Source organism: Scatophagus argus, chromosome 19, assembly GCF_020382885.2.
Source record: "Scatophagus argus isolate fScaArg1 chromosome 19, fScaArg1.pri, whole genome shotgun sequence".
In the NCBI taxonomy this organism is placed as follows: Eukaryota; Metazoa; Chordata; class Actinopteri; family Scatophagidae; genus Scatophagus; species Scatophagus argus.
The window spans coordinates 17,809,366-17,833,196 of record NC_058511.1 but is presented as its reverse complement, the minus strand read 5'-3'; the positions used below and the strand labels follow the sequence as shown (position 1 = coordinate 17,833,196).

Genomic DNA, 23,831 nt, shown 5'->3' with positions numbered 1-23,831 from the left:
TGGAAGCCTTTCAGCTGCACTGCAGAGTTAGGGATCAAACCACACAGCCACGTTTTTGTGAAGCACAGATTGGAAGATGAAAAAAGGTCTCTGTTTTTCCAGATCAGTAGCTAAAACTCATCCAGTTTGTTGCAGAGTAAACGCACGTCAGAGAGAAGTCTGCCTGGCAACAGTGTGTGGGCTCCGGACTTGTGAACTTGCACAAGCGCACCAGCACGCTTCCCTTGCCTTGCCCTTGTGAGATGAAGTATGATGTAACCTTAAATTATGGAACTACTACTTATTTGAACTGAGAGAGAGAAAAAAATGTGCACTTGTAAGCTTGCAAAAGAGAAACATGTTAGCAGAAGAAGAGTTGTGAAACCATATCTTGTGATCATGCATAATCATGTCAATGTAGCGCATGGAACAACAGACTGGACAGTCTGTTAAAGTGTAAGAGTGCTGTGCTCAGGCTGGTCGTGACACACAGTAGGTTACCTTTTTGTTGAAAGGATATTAAAAGATCGTAATGTGATAACTCTGATTTTCCCCGTGAAGAGAAGAGGCCACTTCACTGAACTTTCAAGGGAAACTGTCCAAATGAATCAAAATTGGACCAATCTTCATCTGACCGGGTCTGATACTTTCAATAGACCTGGGTCATACGCACATCTCTCGTATCAAAGGGGACTGAGCAATACCATTATGTGATATTAGTTAGGTAACAGAAGAAAATCAGTCCATAACAACATAATATTTCTCATTACGTTGACCACTGATGCTTTAATAAAAACTCTTATACTGTACATTGCCTACTGTATAAATAGCACAAATAGTTCATATTGTGTAAACATGCTTGTTAACAGTTAATACAAAAAAAAAAAACTGTCGAAAGTCTGTGCATCTGAATCAATACATTACATTTGTTAGAAATGTTAGCATTTTGAACAAACAAACTTATTCCAGCTGTTTTGAAATTAGGTTTTAAAGAGGGGATAAAATGACTCACACGTGAGATTCCATCCCACATATCAAACAGATTAATTTGAAAGAAAAGGTCCTTTGCAAATAACCAATCGATTTCAGGCCGGTGACACATGACCTTTTCCAAATGCAAAGCAGCATTTATCAAATGTAGATTAGGCATTACTAAATCATTGATCCAGCTGCGACTTGTGTGTCAACGTTTTTAACAGCACTTATTTCTGAAAATATTTTCAGACATTGCGAGTGCTACTGAAGATTGTTTGCCCTGGTGAACTCTGGGATCCCAAGAGACTTACCTCAAGACTCCACAAGCCTTAACGTAAGCAATTCATGGTGTACACAGTTTTGTTTAAGGTGTTTGTTCCTGTCGGAGTGAGAACATTTTAAACTAGCATGGCAAAACAGATGGCTGCAACAGATTTGAGCCAGCAGCTGGGCATCACATGCCATTAGCTTTAAGCTGCCCTTTCTTGCTGCAGTACTGATCATATTGTCTCACCCCATCATGCAAATGTCTTCCTGCTTTCCTGAAGTCCTGGACTCTGTGTTTAACTTTCTGCTTCTGTGTGTATCTATAAGGGACTATGGTTTGCTGCTCTTGAGTTGTCTCACTAAGATGTTTTACGTGTCTGTTCATGTGTGTGTCAGTGCCGCTTGTACCCACATGGCTGATGATGGCTGCAGGTTGCAGTTTAGGCTCAACAAGCATGCCTTGAACAAACAGTGCAGTGCTGCTGATTTTTTTAAATCCACTTATTCATGTATTTCCGTCAATCATAACACTTGATGGTCTTTAATTGACAGGTTGTTACTCAGCATACAAGCTAGATGTGGCCAGTATACTGTATGTACTCATATATTGCAGACAACTTGTGGCTTATCTAATATCTCCATCTATTTGAGTTTCCTTTCATTTACAGCTGCACAGCTCCAGTGCAAAGAATATTGTTGTATCACTTTGGGACTTCACAAAGTCGATGCACAATCTCTATGCATCAGCAGGGAAATCTACCAGTTTCTTCCTGAAAGAGACTAGAGACTTTTTTGCTAGAAAGAAAAAAAAATGATTTGGCACCTGCATTACAGTTTGGGAATGCAAGCAATGTTGAGATTGTTGCCAGAGAATATTTTGATGAGAGACTTGGGGTCACCTAATGGGAGCTGGGACAGACATCAGCCCTGGAAGAGGTGGAATCCATTTGAGGCAGCACCATGGATGAATGATTTGGGAAGATGTGGTCCCACTGCTGTGGGTACAAATACATTCTGCCAAATCCAATCAAATGCTCTGACATTATGTTTGGGGAGGAGGGAAAAGACAAGTGAAATGGTGAGAATTTCACAGAAAAAGAAAGAAAGAAAAAGAAATACTTGGGTTCATTAACCAGCTTCGCAGAGATCAAAAAGGAGTAAGTAAACAGTTCACAGTTTATCAGAAGGAAAAAAAATAGGCTGAAGAAGCTCAGCAAGCTGTAAATACATGTCTGCAGAACTAAGCTCTTTCTGGAGACAAGCTCCGAAAAAGATTGAAAAAGATTTTGCTTGATCAAAATAAATTCTATTAGAAATATTTTACTTAGTCGAAATTTATACAGTATACAAATTTATACAGTATATAAGTATACAAGTCAACTTTCGACTTAGTCAAATAGATTATTTACTAAATCAAACAAAATAAAATTTGAGAAGATAAGTTAAGGACAAGGAAAATGGATAGAAAGTTATGCGTGACAAAATAAAAAAAAATGATAATAAAAAATTTATTATTTATTAAATTATTATGAAAAAAGTCTTGACTTACAAAATCTGAGTATCTCACAATTTTGACCTGCCTTCATGATGCTGGACTGGGTGTGCAGATGATGGGACTTAACAGTGTCTAAACACATTGGTGGTCTATAGAGAACAACCTTACATGAGGATTTATTTGGGGTGCTTCTGAAGGAGAACTTGTGAGATGGTCAGCTGTACAAACTGGAGACTAGCTGAAAAAGTGTTTCTGATTCTGACCATTAAACTCATGCACCTCTGAATAGGTGAAGTTTTGAGGCCCTTTTTCATACATGTAAGGTTATGCAACAGAAAGTGGATGAATTATCCTGTCTGATGTCATTTGACAGGTTGTCCTCCATTTGAAATGCATCACCTCTGAAATTGATTGGTTATGCTTTGTGATAATATAGCCTGCAGCTCACATTTTCACTTTTGCATATTTAAAAATCCCATCAGTTCTCATTTAACAAACCCTGAATATTTCAGTACGTGCTTTGTTCATAGGATGAGATGGAGTCCAATGCAAATGTTTTCCTGGCATTAAACTGCTTTAAAGGATACAGTTATTTAATGACTGCTAACAAATTCCCTTTTATATTTTCTCTTTCTCTTCTTTGTCTCCTCTAGTTGTTGACTCCTTTACAGAAAAAATAATGAATAATGAATTAAAATTAATAATTTTGAGAAATAATTATTTAAGCTTCTATTTAAATATGAAATGTAAAAATGATTTATGCATGAAGGAACATTAGATTAATATATTCTTGTAGCAAAATTTTGTCATAATGTTATCTCTCTGGATGAGTACTGTTCTGTAACAGCTTTCCTCAAATCTTCCCAAAACCATCTGCATAGTAAACCCACAGATCATTTGGGATATAATGCACTCCCACAGACAAACTATTGCATGAACACCACCACCTTGCACTACAGTTGAGCTACTTTACAACCAGTCACTGTCAAACCAGGGCTGTGGTTTGAACACTTTGTGACCGCCTGGAGGAAGGAAGAAAACGAAAGGGAGGCGAGGCATCACCATCGATTGATCTGCTGGTGTTTGCTATCAGGACCACTGCAGGGACATGAAGGCTTAGAGATAGTACCGATCTAGGATCCCATTAGGACACACACATAGTCTACAATTCCCACATTGCTCCCTCAGATCTGCTGTTTCAGACCATCGGGATGGCTTGACGGTACTGGCCCCCCTCTGCTGCCTCTCTTTTTCCCTTACCCACTGTGATCCATCTTTAAAACACTCTGCCTCCGGGTTCCTGCTGGCTCTCTGATGCCTCTGATCAGCTTAGTGATCGTGCACAGACTCCAAAGGTAAAGGTCTTTCGAACCTTCATTCTTTAAGAAGATTTACTCTCAGGTCAGTACATTGTCACATTTAGCCCTACAGACAATGTTTTTATGGTTCTAAATTACATGGAATCTGTGAAAAATGTTACTGACACATATTTAGGGACCCAAATACAGCACTTCTCAACAGTGTAATAAATGTACTATAGTGATTTCAAAAATTACCGTGAATCTGAGTGGAAAATCTGCCACTGTTATTATTGTAAGCAGCAAGGCATAACTAACAGTCGATGATGAACTATACCTCTTGCACAGAACTCTTTGAATACATCACTTCTAAATGTGGAACAATGGGCAGTACTTTGTGTAGGCTGAAGTTGCAGCAGTAAGGTTCAGGATACAATTAGAGTTCAAAAACTCAATGTTCCACTTGACTGAGAACAAACAGACACTGCAACCTAACACCATGCAAATGAGTCCAATTAGCTGCAATATCACTGCACAGGGTCTGCCTCTCAAGCAATCAAGTAAGCAGAGTGTTTAATGGATTTGGCTGTGCTGCAGAACAGGGTGTGCAAGTATAAGAGAAAGCTCTCCTGAAAGCAGTATGCACAATACTCTCTTTTTACTATAATTTACAACTACATAAAAACTCTTGGTGTTATCCTTTTCTAGCATGTCACCCTGGGAAATGCAGTCCTCTACCTGAATGGTTTTGCTGTTCTCTTTCTTAAGCTCCCAGGCTGGTTTGTTTTGTAGCATGGGCTACCTTGACAGCACAAGGTAAGCCTTTCTCTCTGAGAAAGGGGAGAAGAAGTAGACAATGGGTGAAGCAGAAGAGGGGAATGGAGGGAAAGCGGGGTGGAGATTGAGCCAATGAATGATAAGTGACAGAAGTGACAAGGTGAGAGAGGGATCCAAGGGTGAGGAGTTGGGAGGAAGTTGGCAGGGTGCAAAGGGGTTCTGTGAGGCGTCTATCCCATTGGCTTTTGAAGAGGGTTATGAAAGCAGGCCTAGAGTCCTGTGCAGTGTGTACTTATACTGCTGAGATGAACAATAGGGGGGGCTCAACACCTCTCCTGCCAGGGAACACAGTCTGAGGAGCTTCAAACATCCTAAACTACAACCTAAACACTTGTGTGAGAGTGTCATTTGTTGTCTTTTTCAGAGTGTTTAAGTGTGCAATTCTGTGTGTGTAGAACTTTTTCTCCTTCTTCCACTTGTGTCTAACCGTGTGTTTCGGTGTGTTTGCAATATTTAGAATGTATGTCTAATAACAAACTTTAAGATAAATGCACGATAAAGAGATTAAACATGCAATGCATAGTTTCAAAGCTGCTTCCTGTGTACCCACAAACTGCGTGCCTGCTATAACTACAAATCTTTGAGTTTATTTTTCCACTGCCCATGGGAATACTTCACCATATGTGTCAGCATTTGTAACTAAATCCCCTGTCTGCCAACAGATATCTACATGCAATTATTCCAAAACTCTGCTGGAAAAAGCTTCTCTGTATTGCAGTTTGTTTGCCAAAAGCTCATTGGATCAAATTGCCAAACTGGCTGAACTACAATAAACACTAAATCAAACTGTATTTAGGTGGGGAGCTTTCCAACTAGCTCTCCCACCTTTCTGTTTCTCACAATTATTATCTTCTTTTCTCCTATGTTAATTTTTCTACAGTCCTTCTCTGTCTCTTTCAGCCATCGTCTTTTTTTCCATTTCTGCAGCTTTCATTCAGTTATTTCCCATATATCTTCCTCCCATTCACTTGATGCACCAACCTCCATATCTTTTACTTGTGTGTGTTTTAGTGCACTTCATGTATGTATTTCATCCCTTTCTCTTGCTTAATTGTAGTCCCTCACTTTTCATTATTCTTAACAGTTTCTTCCCACAGGCTGGTAAGATAACATTGTTATTGTTTGCCTCATTTTTTAAAGAGCTTATTCTCATTTCACAAGGGAAGAGAAGGTGTAGGAGTCTTTTTCAATGGTTTATGGATTCACTGTTTAGGTCAAAATTGATTTCACTTCCTTAGCCACATGTGAACTTCTGAGTTGAAGAAGAATGCCATATGAATGAAACATAGCAGTCGAGACTGATACAACTGGAGGTACCAGTTTAAAACATATTCATGATAGAACAGTCAGGAACGATGTTTATATCATCATTTCGCAGCAACTCAAGATGGATCAGCTGTGCTATCTAGATGGGGCTGTAACATGGATGTAGAATATGAGCTGAATACAGCACCGCCATTCAGCCTTCCTTCTAATTTTTCTGAGTGGTCAGGGCCAATATTACAATAAGAAATTCCCAGTCCTCCCAAATTTTCCCCCATATTGTAAAAAAGGTGTCTGCATCTGTTGATAGGACACTTTTTGCTGCAAGCATGGTGAATGTTTGCTTTGTATGTTTTTAAGCCATGGAGGGTTTAATGTTTGTGAGACTGTTGTGTGTGTATGCTGTACGGTCAAGTATATGGTTGTGCATTTGGAGTGTTTCCTAAATGCTTTGTATGTGTTGTTGAACTGATGACCATGATTTCTTAATTTCTTTGTCTATTTGCATGTGTGTTACTTAAGTTACAGTGCGTTGAGCTGTCTTGGTCACCCGATGTAAACCTGTGATGGTCCACAACTATCACATGTATGTGCTGTAACAACACTGCAAACATCCTTTGACAGTCAGAAGTTTAATTTGGCTGTTATTTTGCTGGTAGTAACTCTGGGAATAACAAGGTCACTTTTCACTCAATGTGCCCATTTATCTGCGACCTCAGCAGGAGAGGTCTTTCTGTGTGAGCAGCCTTTCTGAAAAGAACCGGACTTTATCTTGGGTAATTGCAAGTAGAAAACAACATGGTTGAAAATAAAGTCAGATTTGCAATCATGCAAACACATTAAGTGGACATATGAAATCTCATGCTTAAATTACCTCCTATAGAGGTCCTTGAAAGGACAAAGAAATGCATTCTTCAACTGTTTTTCTTTTCTTTTTTTCTTTTTCTTTTTCTTTTTTTTTTTTACACATAATGAAACTAATTTACAGGTAACAGAGCAGTATGTTTGTGCTTTAGATGAAGCAATCCTCTGGTGTGTATTCTAAGGCCATGTAGCACATTGCAACATGTGTGTAGATGGAACGTATTTGACATTTCTGCATTATTTACATACCTTATCTATTTCTATGACAGACCCTCTAAGCTCAGCTAAGGTTTCCAAATTGTAACCATCAAGATAAATCTTCCTTAGCGAGAAAATATCTGAACATCCTATGAATGGTCTATCTCATGTCTAACTCTAACTCTCATGTCTAGCTTTTACGATCTCTCAAACGACGTAAAAGTGTCATTCACCAAACATTCCCCATGTTGTATGGAGCACACACATCTGCTGTTAGTGCCACATCTGACAGCACTTTCATTTTGTTTCAAGTCTATTGCTACCTTAAGGCTCTAATATACACACTTACACATGTAATCATATTAATACTGCACACATGTCATTGATGAGTGTAAATTGCTTTACAGCTCATGTCATCAGGGATGAATTACAGTGGTAATGGTTACTTAGATCAGATGCCTGAGGCAAATACTTTTTTGTACATCTATCTGAAAGCATGTGTATGTGTGTGAGTTTGTGTGTTTGCACCAGGGTTTTGTTTTACTTGTCTTCTCAGCATCAGAACAGCTCCACGCTTCCCACCCCACACGATTCATAACCATAGCAACCGAGCTAAATACTTACCTCCTCCCATCTCGTCACCACAGACCCTTCCTATCCTTCCCACCCATATGTTCACCTAGTCACTCTCTCACTGAAATGTCCTAAATTAGCTCTGACCTTCTCTAATGAAAAGAGGAAACAACACTGTGACTTATTATGGTGGCGTGGCTGTGAGCCTGTGAAATAGCATGCTGTTATTTACCAGCCCCCCAGAGGTAATTATGAGGCGCACCCTGGAAGGCTTTTCACTGCTACTACAGCTAGCAGGTGGTCCTTTTAGATACAATAGCCACAAATGACAATGAAGTAAACAATATATAGATGCTTTTGCACTGATCTAAATAGCACCACAAGTGCACAGAACGATAAAGAGCGTGGGAGGAGAAATTTATGAGAGAAGCCTTTATTTAAGTTTCCTTGCTGATAAGGATTTCTAAGTATATTGCTCTTTAAATACAGTATATATGAAATGTCACAGTGTTAGAAGGAGAAACATGTTTATTGAATGTCTAGAGAGAACTAAATAGTAAAGACAAGATCTTATGGGGCACATAACTTTATGTGAATCTCCCTTCCTTTCATTCTTTTTCCTGAATTTCTGAATTTTCCTTTACAGTCACATTATTAAGACTGATGTGACACAGTTAACTGGATCCAAAGACATGAATCAAACATGGGTCTCAGAAACACTCACAGGTTTTAATGAATAAGGGTTCGGAGGACAAATCATTATTTAAAATGTTTCGAACAGGGTTCGAACAGTTAGATAAGGCAAACAAATCCAGAGGACAAGGCAAAAACAGGATCAAACAGGCAGCCAAGGTTTCATAAAACTGGAAGATCAAAAAACAAGAAGAAATGCTGAAACAAACGACACAAAGCTACATTACAAACTGGCAACTGAATACATGGGAAGCACAGGTAAATAGTACATACTCTTGGGAGAACTAGACTCAGGTGAAAACAATTAGGGGTTAGGGTAAACAATCACAGCAGTGGAAAAAAGAAAAATAAACAGGAAATGTGAAGCAAGCACAATATAATGGGAGAACAACACCAAAATGAAGAAACAAAAGGTGGAGAGTCACACACCAATAAAAGCTTAAACCATGAGCCCATCAGGGGAAAATGACCAGTCATTTATCAAGCTAAAATGTACCTTTGTTTTATGACTGTAAGTTGAATTTGTTTTACAGATGTCAACTTTGGCTCTAATTTATGGGCTTTTTATTTCCAATTTCTGAAATTCTACCGACCATTTTACCATATAATAATAATAATAATTATTATTATTATTATTATAAGGAGAAGAAGAATTTGTAATAATTAGCTGCATCCCTGGTTTTGAATCAATTAATTAGGTTGATACTGGCTTGTATTACATTAGCATAGTTGAGTCAGATTAGTGTATCTGTACAGCATTGATATTTGGCAAAAATTTAGGTTCTGGACTCATCACTCCCCACAAGGAAACAGTCAGACAGCCTATCATCTGTTCGCCTGTGCACATTTCCCATGTGTGCTTAGAAAACGCTTGGGTGGAAATGGCAAAAATTCAGAAAGTGCTAGAATGTGGTTAAGTGCTAGTTGTAGAGGTTAGTCGTAAATTTAGCTAAATGGTTATCAATATGTTGTTTTATGTGGAAATATTTACTTGGTTCTGTTCAACTGGTCGGGAGTCCCAGGTATTAAACCTACTCTCTAGATGCTAGACCCACCCAGCCAATATGTGACTGCAAGGAGGTTGGATGGGTTGTTGTCCCACACAGCCATCATGTGTCCAGGCTCTTCAGACGTGGGGGGCAGGCGAGTCATCAGAACTGAAGAAGCCTTTTGGATGAGAGGAGAAACGTCTTTGCTTTAAACTGAAGTCCAGTTGCCCCAATTTAAGCTCTACAAAAAAATGACCTGGATGACTGAGAAACTACACAGACTTTTTGACAAGCACTTTTTAGCACTACTCTTGTGCTTCTGGTCAGTACTGAGGAGAGTTTTGATCATTTTAATTGCCTCTTTAGACTGCTCTCAATAACACTCTTCCTTTGAAGAACAAAGGCCCTGCCACTTGAAAACACTCAAGCTCGTCTTGCTCACTTGTCTCCTACAAAATAAAAGCCTCTCTCACAACTGTTATTTTAATCATTTATTTTAAGTGAAAATAATGATTCACGGGAAATCACAATCTCTCAGAGCACTCAATTCACTCTCCCTAGACCTACCAAGGACCCCTTAGTGAATTTCACTGCAGAATTTGTTACTATAGACGTTGCAGTTAAAATAAACTGCTTCAATCTGAGTTGGTGTAAAAGATATGCTACAGAATGAATTTAGTCCTAAATCACATTGCTTTCTTGCTCTGTGTGCAGTTATGTGCAGCATAGAGTGGCTTCATAGGTATCCACTGCGTGTTTAGGTGGAAAGGAGCCCTGTGGACAAAATAAATAACATTATTGTCCTTTGGTTGACAGTGGTGTTGAGATAAAGCTCCACCTTTTACTTCTATCCCTTCATGTCTGTTTTAAAGACTGAGTGAATGTGATGTAGATGTTCTTTATTGTTATCCTGGTGATTGAATTGCTATTTGGAACTCTGTAGCGACACATGAGTATGTGTTGTAGTATAATTCTCTGAATTGACTTCTTCACCACATAGTGTTCAGATCTCGTTGACCACATTCTATTTTTTTTTTTTTGTCCTCTGCCTGGCCTTTTGAACCCTGTCTCCTGTCGCTTTCTTTGCCTATTTTGAATTGGCTACTGAAAGTACCAAGTCTTTTTTTTTCTTGTTGAGTAAACAATTGTAATAATTCTGTTTCCTGAGAACAATATTTTTTTAAATAATGATTTGTCCCTGAACTCTCTTTTTATTTTCAATTTTTACTTTTGTGTTTCTTGCTGTGTTCCTTTTGATTTTACCACTGATTTTTGAAAGACCCAACGATTACAGTCTTTTCCACACACAACAATGTCATAAAAAGTGAACATCATCAATAGGGTTGTGAAAATGTTAAGTGGGCCAAAAATGGAACCCAAAAGCAGAACACTGAGAGTTAGCCAGCTAAGTTTAAAAGTCTTTACTGAAGTTAACTCAAAAATGTTCTTACAGTTCACTGAGTAAATCAGGCCTAAATAACACAAAGTCCCTAAACTGAGGGAATCTTCTTGAAGGCTGGGAAAGCAGGTGAAGGCAAAAGGGAATCTCTGAATGTTGGCTCGTGCATGGCAGTTTTTCAGAGAACAGCATCGACTGAACAACAGGGCTGGGCGGACAGGTGAACCACAAAGCAGCAGAAAATCATCTGGTGAGGATGGTCAGGCAGGACCGGTCTTTAAAGCAGGGTGGAAATGACTGGCTGAATCAGGAACAGGTGTGTTGGATAATTGGAGTGCTGGTAGGAGACAATGGACAGCCCTGCTCAGCTTTTGACAACCATAAAAGTGCTTAAGTTGAGGTAACTGGTCTCCAGTTTAAAGCAAAGACGTTTCACCTCTTATCCAAAAGACTTCTTCAGTTCTGGTTAACTGGTCGGGAGTCCCAGGTATTAAACCTACTGGCTAGATGGTAGACCTGCACAGTCATGTCATCAGAACCGAAGAAACCTTTTGGATGAGAGGTGAAACGTCTTTGCTTTAAACTGAAGTCCAGTTTGGCTTACTATAAATTGAAACCACAGAGGAGCTTTGAAATAAAGCTTCTGCCTTCAGTTACAGTGCTCGTTAAAGGTTTGTGACCTCTTTAGAATTTTCTATATTTCTGCATAAAAATGACTCAAAACATCAGCGGATTTTCACACAAGTCCTGAAAGCAGACAAAGTGAACCCAATGAAACAAATGAGATAGAAATATTATACTTGTGCGTCTATGTATTCATGAAAATTAACCATTAGTACATATCTGTGAGTTGCAAAAGTATGGGAACTTTTGCTTCAGTATCAGGTGTGACCCCCCTTGTGCAGCAATAACAGCAACCAGGCGTTTCCTGTAATTGCTAATCAGTTGTCCACAACTGCTTGAAGGAATTTTAGCCCATTTCTCGGCACAGAGCACCTTCAGTTCTGAGATGTTGGTGGGTTTCCTCATATGAACTCCTTGTTTCAGGTCCTTCCACAACATTTCAATTTGATTAAATTTCCAGACTTTGACTCTGTCATTCCAAAACATTAATTTTGTTCTTTCTTAATCATGTTTCTGTAGAATGACTTGTGTTCCTGGCATTATTGTCTTGCTGCATGACCCAGTTTCTCCCGAGATTCAGCTCACCTATAGGTGTCCTGACATTTTCCTTTAGAATTTGCTGGTATAATTCAGAATTCATTGTTCCATTAATGATGACAAGTCCCAGATACAGCAGAAGAGGCCCTAACAAGGATAATACCACCCCCATGTTTCACAAATGAGATGAGGTTGTGATGCAGGAAAGCAGTTTTTTGAAACTTTGAAAGTGGTCTTTTTTGTGCAGTTTCTCTGACTGTGGATTTGTGGAGTCCAAACTCTTCAGTGATGGTTTTGTAACTTTTTCCTGCCTTGTGAGCAATAAGAACCTTTGTCTGTGCCATCATATACTCCCACAAACACTTTGTGAAGATCAGACTTTGACTCCCTGTTTTTTTTGTTGTTGTTGTTGTTTGTGTTTTTAAATAAAAAAGGGCACTGAATGACCCCTGGGTCTTATCCCATTGATTGGACACATCTCTGAGCAGATGGACTCTAATTTGGACTTCAAATTAACTGCTAATCCTAGAGGGTCACAAACTTTACAACTCACAGATATGTAATATTGGATTGTTTTGCTAAATAAATAAATGCACAAGTGCAATATTTCTGTCTCCTTTATTTGTTTGGGTCTTTGTCTATGTTCAGTACTTGTGATAAAATCTGCTGATGTTTTGAGTCATTTTTATGCAGAAATATAGAAAATTCTAAAGAAGTCACAAACTTCTAAGCGACACTGTACATCTCTCAATTACAGAAATAATTGTTCAACTGTTCTTTTAAATGAGTGAACTATGGACAAAAGTTGCACTGTAAAGACTGAGAGAGAGAGCCTATTACTATGGCATCCACACTGAGTATTCCCCCTCTGGCAATATCTATTTCTATCAAAGGCAATATTGTCCAACTGAATTGCTCCCAAATGGTTACAGATGATGGTATGGCGGGAAGTGTCCTCACTGTTCAACTTTATGAAGGTGATATAGACATTTCAGTGAGTGTAATGCCACACCAACACCATGATTATGACCTCTCCATCTATACCTCTGGGATTTTTTTCCCACTTTCTTTTATTGGTAACATCTAAGTCTCATTCCCAGAAGTGTGGGAGAAGCCTCAGTGACCTATCAGATAAGAACCAGTGCTGCAGTGACTGAGTAAAGAGAGAATATGCCTACAAGTGAAGAAAATCAGTACATTTCACCTTTAGTATCACCAAATACAAATGTGTTTTCTCACCTATAGTGCCCGCTCTACTATACACGTGAAGGACCCTTAAGAACTGCTTACACGCCCCACTGATACACTAGAGAAGTGAAAGCCAGTGAAACTATAGTTACATAAAAAACTGAACACGACAATGTAGGAGATGAAAAGATCTTACATACAAGGTTGGGTAAGTGTGATTAAATCAAGTCAAGTTTTTTTTTAATTGTCATTTCAGCTTTTTACGATAGTACAGTATACAGTGTAATGACACAGTGTTCCTCCAGGTACCGGGTGCTAATCCACAATGCACAAAAAAGACGACACAATACCGTGTATATACATATTATACACCCAGACAACTATACATAGTGCCACACAAGGAGAACACAAGCCATTACAAGAAAACAGTACATAGTGCAAACAAGAACGGAGCGGTGATAGTGTTGAATACTGAAGTCTATGAATAGTATTTGAATATAAATGTCCTTTTTGTTGAGGTGTGTCAGAGCAAGGTGGGGCGAAGTGGTGATGACATCATCTGTTGAGTGGTATGGCCGATAGACAGGGTGAGGGGCGTCAGGTCTTTGATGCGCCTCATGACCAGCCTCTTGAAGCACTTCACGATGGTAGATGTGAGTGCGATGGGTCAGTAGTTGATGAGGCAGGACACTGGTGACGTCTTGGTCATGGGAATGATGGTAGTTTCCTTAAAGCACTTTGGCACGATGGCACTGCTCAGGGAGATGTTGAGGATGTGTGTGAGAAAATCCACTAACTGATCTGCACATCTCCTGAGCGCTCTGCCAAGTCCAAAAAGCATTTTATTTTCTTTTTCTTCTGTTTCTAATCACTGCTCCTGGTTTTGATTTAACATCAACATTTCAAAACATAAAACAATTATGACTGGGTTTTTCATGTTTAAGCAACTTTATTTATTAATTTATTGCAGTGTAATATCATTTTTACAGTGTACTCTAGGGTGCTGTCTGTGATGATAGTTAAGTTAAATGACAGAATCACGGGTCTTTATTGTTTGATATCAGAAGGATACAGATTTATGGAAGAATTGAAAGTAACATCAAATTATGACTTTACAAAGATTAGCTTAGATTGATTGATAGGCACACAGGCTTGTCTCAAGGTGAACACCATAGTCTATTAAATACTGTAGTCCTTCATAGCATTTTGATGTTATTTATTCTTTCATGTAAATGTGTTATTTTTTTAACACTAACATTCATATACAGATGCTTTCATATATATTTTACATTTTCCTAGTTTTGACAGTATCTGCATAAAATCTGTATGAAATGAACAGCACAATCAGTCATAGAGCTGAGTGGTGAAATGAAATCACCACAAACACAAACACACAGAAAAGTCATCAACGACTGAGTTATCAGTTCCATATGCTGATTTACGTGAGGCCACAACCTTACATGCACATTGAATGTTATAGAAAGTAGAAGGTCAGTTGCCTTACAGGGAGAATTTTATAGATTTGAACTGAGTCTGATTTGTGGTTAACTAGTATCTGACTACGATGATCACCCCACAGCAACTTATTATCTCCAACTGGTTTACTGGAGCACTGGAATGCTAGTAGTGGCATCCATCTGCCTGTTGTTTGTTTTTAAACTCTTCAGGCAGTGAGAGACAGTCATGGAATTGACAGCTCTGGCAGCATGGTGGTTCAGCCTCATACAACAGGAGAGACAGTGTGGAAGAATTACCTATCAATCCAACAATTCATCTGCTGTGACATTTGCAACTAGTGCCCTTCTCAAACTTCCTGTAAAGAAAAGTTTCTTACTGAATATGTCACCCATTAATGAGAAAACTATGCTGAGTGGCTTTAACACTGATTAATCTTCCTCTTACTACATTTCAGAACTATTTTGCACCTCGGCAACCAATTAACATGCCCTTTTTGAAATGTAGTTGGGATGTGACAGGAGTAAATGTATGCTATACTGTGGGGGCTCCCTATATCATCCAGCAGTTTTGACTCACCACTGCCAAATGACAGGTGAGCTTCTCTCACAGAATGGGAATAATAATGAGTTGCAGTCTGAGGCTGGAGTGCCACACCCTCACAAGGCAACGGGCGTATGGTTAGACATGGTTAAAGTGGATGGACATGACAACGAATCTTTTCGAATGTTATTCTCTCTATAACCACCGCCATTGACATACATGTGTTTTTTTTTTTTAAGTAGCAAGTCTTCAGGGTTAGAAGCCAGCATAAAGAATGATGTTTCACTTCTTCCTCCATTTAGTTCATGTGAGTGCAAGTAATTGGCTTTTCACATCATCATCGTCATACCAGCCTGAGTTCCAGTTAATGGATGTTGAGTCAGACGTTTGATTATAGGGCTGGGTCTTTCAAGGTTGGGGATGATTGATAATTTTAGTTTACTTTTTGGACAAAATGCTAGACAAAATAGCATTTGAACTGGAAGAATAAAAGTCATGCAACTATCACTGTCCGACTTTTCAAAACAATGTGTTCATAGTCGCAAAATGGGGACACGCCATCCTCATGGAGATAAAATGCAAGTTATGTATTAACAGCACTAGGACCCTGGACTTCCCAACGGAGTCCCTGCTCATCGGCATCAGGAAGCTGAGCTGTCATGCAGCACACCTGACTAGAAATAACATACAAATGCTATATAACAGAAAATAATAGGGAATTTACAATGCAAATAATGATTATGGTTAGGTTAAGTCTCCACAAAATGACTGTAAGTCAACTCTTGGTTGACTTGCTTCCATCTGCACATCACCTTACACGCAAATGCCCCCATAAAACTCTCAAGTGCACAAATATGTCTAATTAATATGGAAAGTTTGTACTGCTTTGAAACACTGGGGTTGAGCTAATCAAATGGTAATGATTTTCCCCAGCAAAACTAATTATAAATTCTCCAGCTCAAGTCATTCAATAACATAGCCATTAAATCATAATAGCAGAGGCAAAGTCCTATTGATATTTTCCTCACAGATGGAGCAACATGTTATCATGTAAGAGATGAAGCTTTGAAGCTTTTCTTTGAGGCTGAACTTCAAAAGGGGATGGGGCTAAATGATGAGGGTGGTGAGTGGAGGAGAGCACTGCAACAGACAAACTGTGAGACACTGATTCAAACACGCATGAAAGATATTATCTAAACCTTCATGTACCATACATGCATTTATCTAGTCAAATACGGGCGAACACGCTTGTTGTAGAAATCAATCTAAATCACCTCAAACAAGTAAATGTCATGAAATATGTGTACATGAATAGCAAAATGGACTTAAACAGTTTGTTTTAAAAGTTTCATTAATTAAAGTCAACTTGCTGGAGTCACTGCACACATTTTTTGATGTATGAAGATGTAGAATTCCATTATTGGTCAAAAATTTTAAAGAATGGAAGAACAGTGGAGAAATGAACAACACCAGTGTAGTTTATTCTGAAACTGCATTTTTTTTTTGTCTTATCTTCTACCTCTTATCTGGATCCAAGTTGCGGGGGCAGCAGTCTCAGCAGGGAAGCCCAGACAGTCCTTTCCTCACCTACGTCCACCAGGTCGTCTGGGGGATACCAAGGCGTTCCCAGGTGAGGCGAGAAACATAGTCCCTGAGAGACATAGAGATACAGTGCCTGAAAAATGCCAACAAACAGCAAACTAATTATTATTATTATAATTATTATTATTAATTAATTTCTTTCTCCTATTTTAACAAGATCTGCAACATATTCCGTAATATTGACCCACACGAGCGTTACATTAACTGCACCCTGACACAAGTTGGCTGCGTACTCACTTAAACTCCCCCTACTTGTACTGATTCAGAAGGAAAGACAGGGCTCATAATCACTGCAGAGTGACAATGAACAGTTGATTTTCTTTAATAAAGTTGGGATTATATAGTTGTCATGGAAGTCACGAAAGACAACAGATTTGTTAAGGTTAAACATATAACCTGTCATGCCTCTTTGCAAAGTTGTGCCACTTGATTGCTTAAAGGTATAATGTATCAAAAAGAAAAAAAATCCAAGACAAAAAACAAACAACAAAATCCCTTGACTCTTGAGAAGTAATTTCTCTTAGTCATCATTTAGGACCTACTAGAAGTGTGCGGCAGCTGTGTGTACTTGCAGAGTCAAGATGTTTTTGGGCCTCCATGTCTTCATGGTCTCTCAATTTTAACTTGTGTGTTTGCAAGCAGCAATCAAAATACTCTGCATATTATGCCTGTAATGTGACACAGTAACTCTCAAAACTGACACAATCTTAAAAAAAGGATCAATTTCTTCTATTTAGCTGTTAATTATAATGCATCAAACTCCAAAAAATGCATCACCTGAGTGACTTAATCCACATCCTCTGACTAACAAGAACAAATGAGATGACAGGTTAAAACATGGCAAATGTGCTATGTGTAACAACCATCTAAAATTTAGATTCTTCAAAAACTTAATAAGCTACAGATTTCAGCTTTATGTTATGTGAAACATCCGTTCTTTGTTCTTGTTTCTGTGCAGTTTGATACATTTTAATATCTCAGCCCTCACAAACACTATAGCCCACTATAGCGCGATAGAATATGAGCAATCATATCTCCTTATCCATTGCTTATTTTCTGCTGATGCCAGAGTTTCCAAGCTTTTTTTTTCATTGTCCCCTGAACGGAGAAATCAATGCATATACAGGCCTGCTCAGTGCTAGCTAACTCATTTAAACTGGTTCAAGCAGACAGTGATGGTAAACCTTGGAAGGGGTTTATTCATCACCTTTATTGCTTTGTATCTCACCTTCTTCTTTCCTCCTGGTGTGACAGTTTGTGATCACGTCTCCTGTGTATTTACTCTGACATCTTCCACATCCAACTGTTAGCAATGTAATTTACATATGCATACTTTATTCTAACTTAGCACGTTTTTCTGTTTGTGTGATTTCCCAGCCATGTTTTCCCCTGAGCCTTGTTTGCACCTCAGGCTCACAAGGCTTCTTGCCACTCACCTGCTTTTCACACATTTTTGTTTGGCCTTGTGAACCTGCTAGCTCTGTTGATGCACTCACATGTGTGACTCCACCATAATCTACTGCCAAAAAAGTACAGAAATGGACAGGAAAAAGCAGGCTGAAGCTAGAGTAAATAAAATGCAGTGTTGGAGTATCATAGGCAAGCTTATAGGGTTTTCCTCACAGCACCTGTACTGTATCATTGTACAGTATAAGCTGTGACATGAAAAGAACTGTGCAAGCAAGGGCAAAGAAAAAAGAAATCAATCTTGTAATCCATCACTTGATTGCATGAATACACAATTGGAAGTAGAGGCTCCAGAGCCATCTGTACTGTAGCACTCTAAGAAAATAATCTATTTAATTTCCCCGTTGACTGCAGGTGAGATCATTTATCTCATCCAGAGAGACTTCTAAAGTAGATAAAGGCTCTTCTTAAAATGAGATAAATCTACCTACCATATGTGCCCCGCTGTGCCACCTTATGGGACAGAGAGGGGATTCCATGTTTGTGTTTCAATGCCTATTTCATACTTAGACGCCAAACTTCGAATTTCACTTCATTTCGTTTATCAGTTTCAGTGGGAGAGTGTTTCATGCAGATATGCAGTTCCAAGTTTAGCAGCTTTTGCTTTGCACTGAGCAAAAAGCAAACAGAGAGCAAACAGTGTTGAACTGTTCTATGTTTGAAACAGCATCACATCATGTTAATGTTTTACAGCTATATCTGATCTCGAGGCGTAATAAACATATATGTAGTCGATCTGTGATGCAAATGAAGCAATGCACAGCTAACGTAACTCGACAACTTCCCTGCATGTGTGCTCGTACAAATATGTTTTTGTGTGTGTGTGTGTGTGTGTGTGATTCAGCAGCAATTCTGCCCTGAGTGTGTGCATACCCCCTGGTGTTCTCCCGCACAGAAGCTGGCATTTTAATTCATGCTTGCGTGACTGTAGTAAGGACTCTGTTACTCCCTCACTCTTTTCTCTATCTTCATCTCCTCCTGTTTCCCCTCCCTGTCCAGGACTCTCCATCTTTATTCCGCCCTTTTTTTCTTTCTCTGCAGGGCTGTCAACTCTCCTCATCCGAATATCCCATTTCCCACTTCTCCCTGAGGACTCGCATCATGCCTGCAGCTAACATCTATTGGAAATATCATCCACCTGGACTTTAACCTTCCTGACCTCTCACCCCTGGGGACTTTGACATACTGGCCAATCAAGAGCCTCATTGGTCACGTGTGGCCACAGATGCTCATGACAGTTCTAGCCTATGCTGTAGCAGAGCATGAGCCGATACATAATTCATAAAGTCAAGTCAAATGGCCTTGAGCAATGCTGCTGAGAAAGTTAAGTGTAGAAAGCAGCCAACCAGGGGGAGGTCTTTGTGCCGCTGCCAGCTCAACAGTTCGCATGTTGGAAAATTTGATCTTGGAGCTAATTGAACTTGATGTGAGTCGAGGAAAAGTGCATCGTGGTGCGCATCAAAAAGCAGCAGGATTTAGCTTGATGTTCCTAAAGTGAAGTGCTTTTTAAAAATGGCTGCTCTAAGAGATTTCTTGTGAGTCCCCAGGTGTGTGTCTGTGTGAGCAATAGTAGGTTCAGTTGTCACTCACATATGCCTGACCTCTGTTTTTTTATTATGTTGCATTCCACAGTCAATCCACAGTCAAGCACGTGCACATAAACACACAACTATAACTGTACTGTAAACAAAATCATCAGTAGACTGTGAAATATGGGAAAGGAAATGACGAGTTGAATGGTAAATAAGGAGTGGACAGGGAGCTTCAGTAAGGGCACCATGTTTTCTGAACATCTCCCAAACCAGTGGGCGGAAGGAGAGGGGTGAGAAGGGGAACGAATTATTAAAATGTGCCACGGCCACAAAGTGCTCTTGGAGTAATTAAGTCGACAGCAGTTTGGCTCCAGCAGCTCCATTTTGAGTGTGTAATGTATTTCAATAATGACAGCGCGTGGCGGCAAACTGGCTTGTCGTCACGCTCTCTCTCCCAGCTAATCCTGTTACTGCTGACCACTCTGACAGGGCGTGAGTCCAACCCTGCTGCCTGCCACTTTTCTGGGGAAGGAGGGATGAGGGAGGAGATGGACAGGGGGAGAAAGAGCAGCCTGTTTGTTTTCTGTGTAGCTTCTCACTCGTTTGCTTGTGTGTGTGTGTGTGTGTGTGTGTGTGTGCAGGCTTGCAATACATTGCAGTGTTGATTGTCACTTTGTAAGCATGTGTGAGATTTCACGTTCTCGCCTGTGTGGTTATGTGCCAGCCTGGACGTGCATTTCTACCATAAATGTTTATTCTGTCCACAGTGAATATACTCCAGCCTCTTGCCGCTTACAGAGGGAGTTTTCAGCATCATCTCGGGCTCTGAGCCCATCCACTCTGCTCCAGCCACAATGGCTAATCCTGACACAGGCAGCAGTGGCAAGCAATCAGCACTCACAGCCCAGAACATAATGGAAGCCTGCCGGCCTGCCTGTCTGACTGTGTGGATGACTGGCAGGCAGGCTGCTCATCTGGATGCTTGCCTTTTGAATGACTCTGTGGCTGTCTTGATGGTGGGATAGACAATGTGTTGGCCAGCTTGTTATGTCAGGTCTATCCATCTATAGAGAAGGAGTAACCCACACCAGAAACTGTAGTGAGCCACAGATCACAGAAACGAGGGAGAAAAAGAAGCTGGTGAAGTTCTAGCCTTTCTCGAGATGGCTGAAACATTATCTAATTAACGCTTGTTTACAAGGGTTTGGACAACCATTTGCTGTTTGGGATTGCTCAGTCAGGGATAAATAAGATTGGTGAGGATGGGCTTGCACACAGAACAATCACGAAAAACCAGCAGAGTCCAAACGATGTCAGCTCTTCTCACTAATTGTTATAACTATTAACAGCACAGCTGACAATTAAGACCATGTTCATAACACATTACAAACATAAACTAAAAGTAACTTACATTTTGTAATTAATAATTTCATTTCATTTAATAAAGCTAAACTACTGAGTCCAGGTATGATGGGAAATGTGGGCCATTGTTACAACATTTTTGTTCTGGGTGAAGAAACACACACACAAACACAACATGTCATACAAAAACAGTGATTTGTTTCAAGCATAACCCAACTTTTAGTCTTTGAATAGTTTCTTCTCCTTAATCCTCTTACGTCTCATTCAATTTCTTTCCTTTTATCCTTCATTGCATCTTGTTATGTACTGTAAGGCACATATATTAAACAATGTGTAGCTGGACAGTCATCTGTCTTTTTCATGAAGGACATTTTGACATGTCACAGTACAAAAAGCATCAGTGTAATTAATGAAATGAATGATGACTGAATTCCAATTACCTGCTTTGGTTTCAGGTGTTGTTCGTGCTCGCGCCCTGTCACCCTGTCATGACTTACTGGGGCATTTGAACAGAACAGTGCCATTGTTAAAATCATTAGTGACACCTTCTTTTCCAACTATGACTAGTCAAAATGGTTGAATGAAAAAAGCTTGTGATTTGACTAATTGAGCATGGTCTCTTTGTACTTCATTTTCATATCAATGACCAAATATTTTTGACTTGCTTCTGTAGTCACTATCCATTCAAGGACCTGAAATGTTGCTATTCCAGAGACAGACTTGTTCTGGGAGATTTTTAAAATAGAAAAAGTAACCTCTGTACCTGGGGCCTATAGTTCACTGTCAGTTTGTGGACAGGCAATTTTACTTTTACTTCTCGAAGCCAAATACATTCTGTATGTGTAACCAACCTCCCATAACCAAAAGCTTACCAGTAATATTGCCTTTAACTTGTTTTTCGGTCTAAAACACAACAAAACACATTTTACCAAAAGGCTGAGCTGTATTACAGGTTTTCCTGCAGTACCTTTCGAATATTGGATTATAGCAAATACTCTGTAATGGGCGGAAATAGGTCAGTCCCTGGGGCCTGTTGCGCAGAGGCAGCCCCAGAGCCTCAGAGCTCTCTTTCTTACACATTCACTCACTCTAATTTCCCCCTTCTCTTTTGTCTCTATTATCATGCTGTTTGATGCTTACACTGCACTACACTTTGTGAGCATGCACCATCGTGCACGCTAAAGCTTTCCCGTAATGAGGCCAAAGGTTGTGAGGAGGAAGGGCAGAACATGGAGAGTATGGATAAAAGTGAGATATTAAAGGTGGGTGGAAAGCCAGCCCAGGTGGATGAGTTGGCAAAAGAACAAAAGCGATGGAGAAAATTAAAAAATGTCTGCCAGTCCAAGGTCTGCTGCCACAGCCTGAGGACAGGCAAAAGCGGTAGCCATTGTGTTAGCACAAACTTAGTGTTCAAAGGTCACCAAATCCTATTTGCTTTGTCCACTCAGAATGTGACATATGGGGCAAGGTCTCCACTGCATCACCTGTGACATCCACATTCTGTGGGAATGAAGGTGGTAAGTGTCACAGTGCAGCACAGGGATAGTCGGCTTCTTACCAGTGCCACAAACAAAGAAGCCCTTTCATGCCAAATATCTCTATTGCTGTCTTTCTTGCTCAGTGGTATGTGAAAAGACACTTTGCATAATCCAGTCACATCCGTATGCAGTGAGCTATAGGGAGACAGAGTGGGAGTAAAGACGATTCCCTCTGGCTGCTGCTTTCACCTGCTGGAGGTGGACTGCAAAACCAAGGCCACATTCACATAACTAAAGGCTTTTCACACAAAGGGCTGTTTTCAAGCTGAAACACTTAGACAGCGATGATTTAAATGTGCTGATGATGTGCTATCAGACTGTTGCTGCCGACCGCTTCACAGTTTTTGATGAATATTTAGAACTTTAAATCATCTTGGCGTGGACTACTGAATCCTGTCTTGTTATGTGTGTAACAGCTTTTAGTGAGGTTTTGAAATGCAAATGACTCTCATGGCTTGCGTTTGCTATTGTTAGGATGGGCTCTGGTTCTGTGTTTTCTTTTGTCTCTCTCTGTTTCCCTTCTCCCCTTCCTTTTGTATTGTGTCTGTGAGTGTGTGTGTGGTTTTACCTGATCCAATCTGGAGCAGGGCTGGGCGGAGTCACTACTCCTTCCTATCATCCACTTTCCTGCGCACCTGTTAGCCATCTCCTACTATCATCGTCTTCTCGCCTCCTGCTTTATAAGACCGGCTCTCCTGCTTCAGTGTTGCTAAATTGTACCATCAGCTCTTGTGGTATTCATGTCAGGGCAGCTCTCCAGTTTAACTCTCTGGTAGTGCTTTTTTGCTTCAGTCTAATTCTTGTTTTTTGTGCTCAGGTTCATTCACCTGCCTCTACTACCCAGCTCAGCTCTGTTGTTTGTGTCCTGTTACCTTCCTGTGGATTCTTCAGTTGGCGTTTTGGAGGGAGTTTGTTGGACTCACCTTTGTTTCAGACCACACGCGCTCACCTGCCGTCCAGACTTGTTGTTGGACTCCTTAGAAAACTTTCTGTATAGATTAGTTCTCTTGAACGGCTTTGTACATTGTTCTAGTGATTCTTTGTTTTATTTAAATTGATTTAATTTTTAGAAACTTGTCTCTTCTATTTTTCCTAACATGCTGGCTTTAATTATTTAGTGGGCTTTGCAGCATATGCACAATAACACTCCACA

The 23,831-nt window shown here is 39.8% G+C and overlaps 1 long non-coding RNA gene across 2 annotated transcripts; it reads left to right on the top strand.

The window, feature by feature from the left end:
- Window positions 1-1,203: 1,203 nt before the first annotated feature.
- On the top strand, window positions 1,204-23,747 carry LOC124050971. Of its 2 annotated transcripts, XR_006841713.1 has the most exons (4): window positions 1,204-1,288; window positions 16,715-16,807; window positions 19,288-19,672; window positions 23,496-23,747. It is a non-coding gene; the product is annotated as an uncharacterized LOC124050971 (long non-coding RNA). The 2 variants fall into 2 exon arrangements; XR_006841712.1 differs by lacking the exon at window positions 23,496-23,747 and having other exon boundaries at window positions 19,288-20,342.
- Window positions 23,748-23,831: the final 84 nt, after the last annotated feature.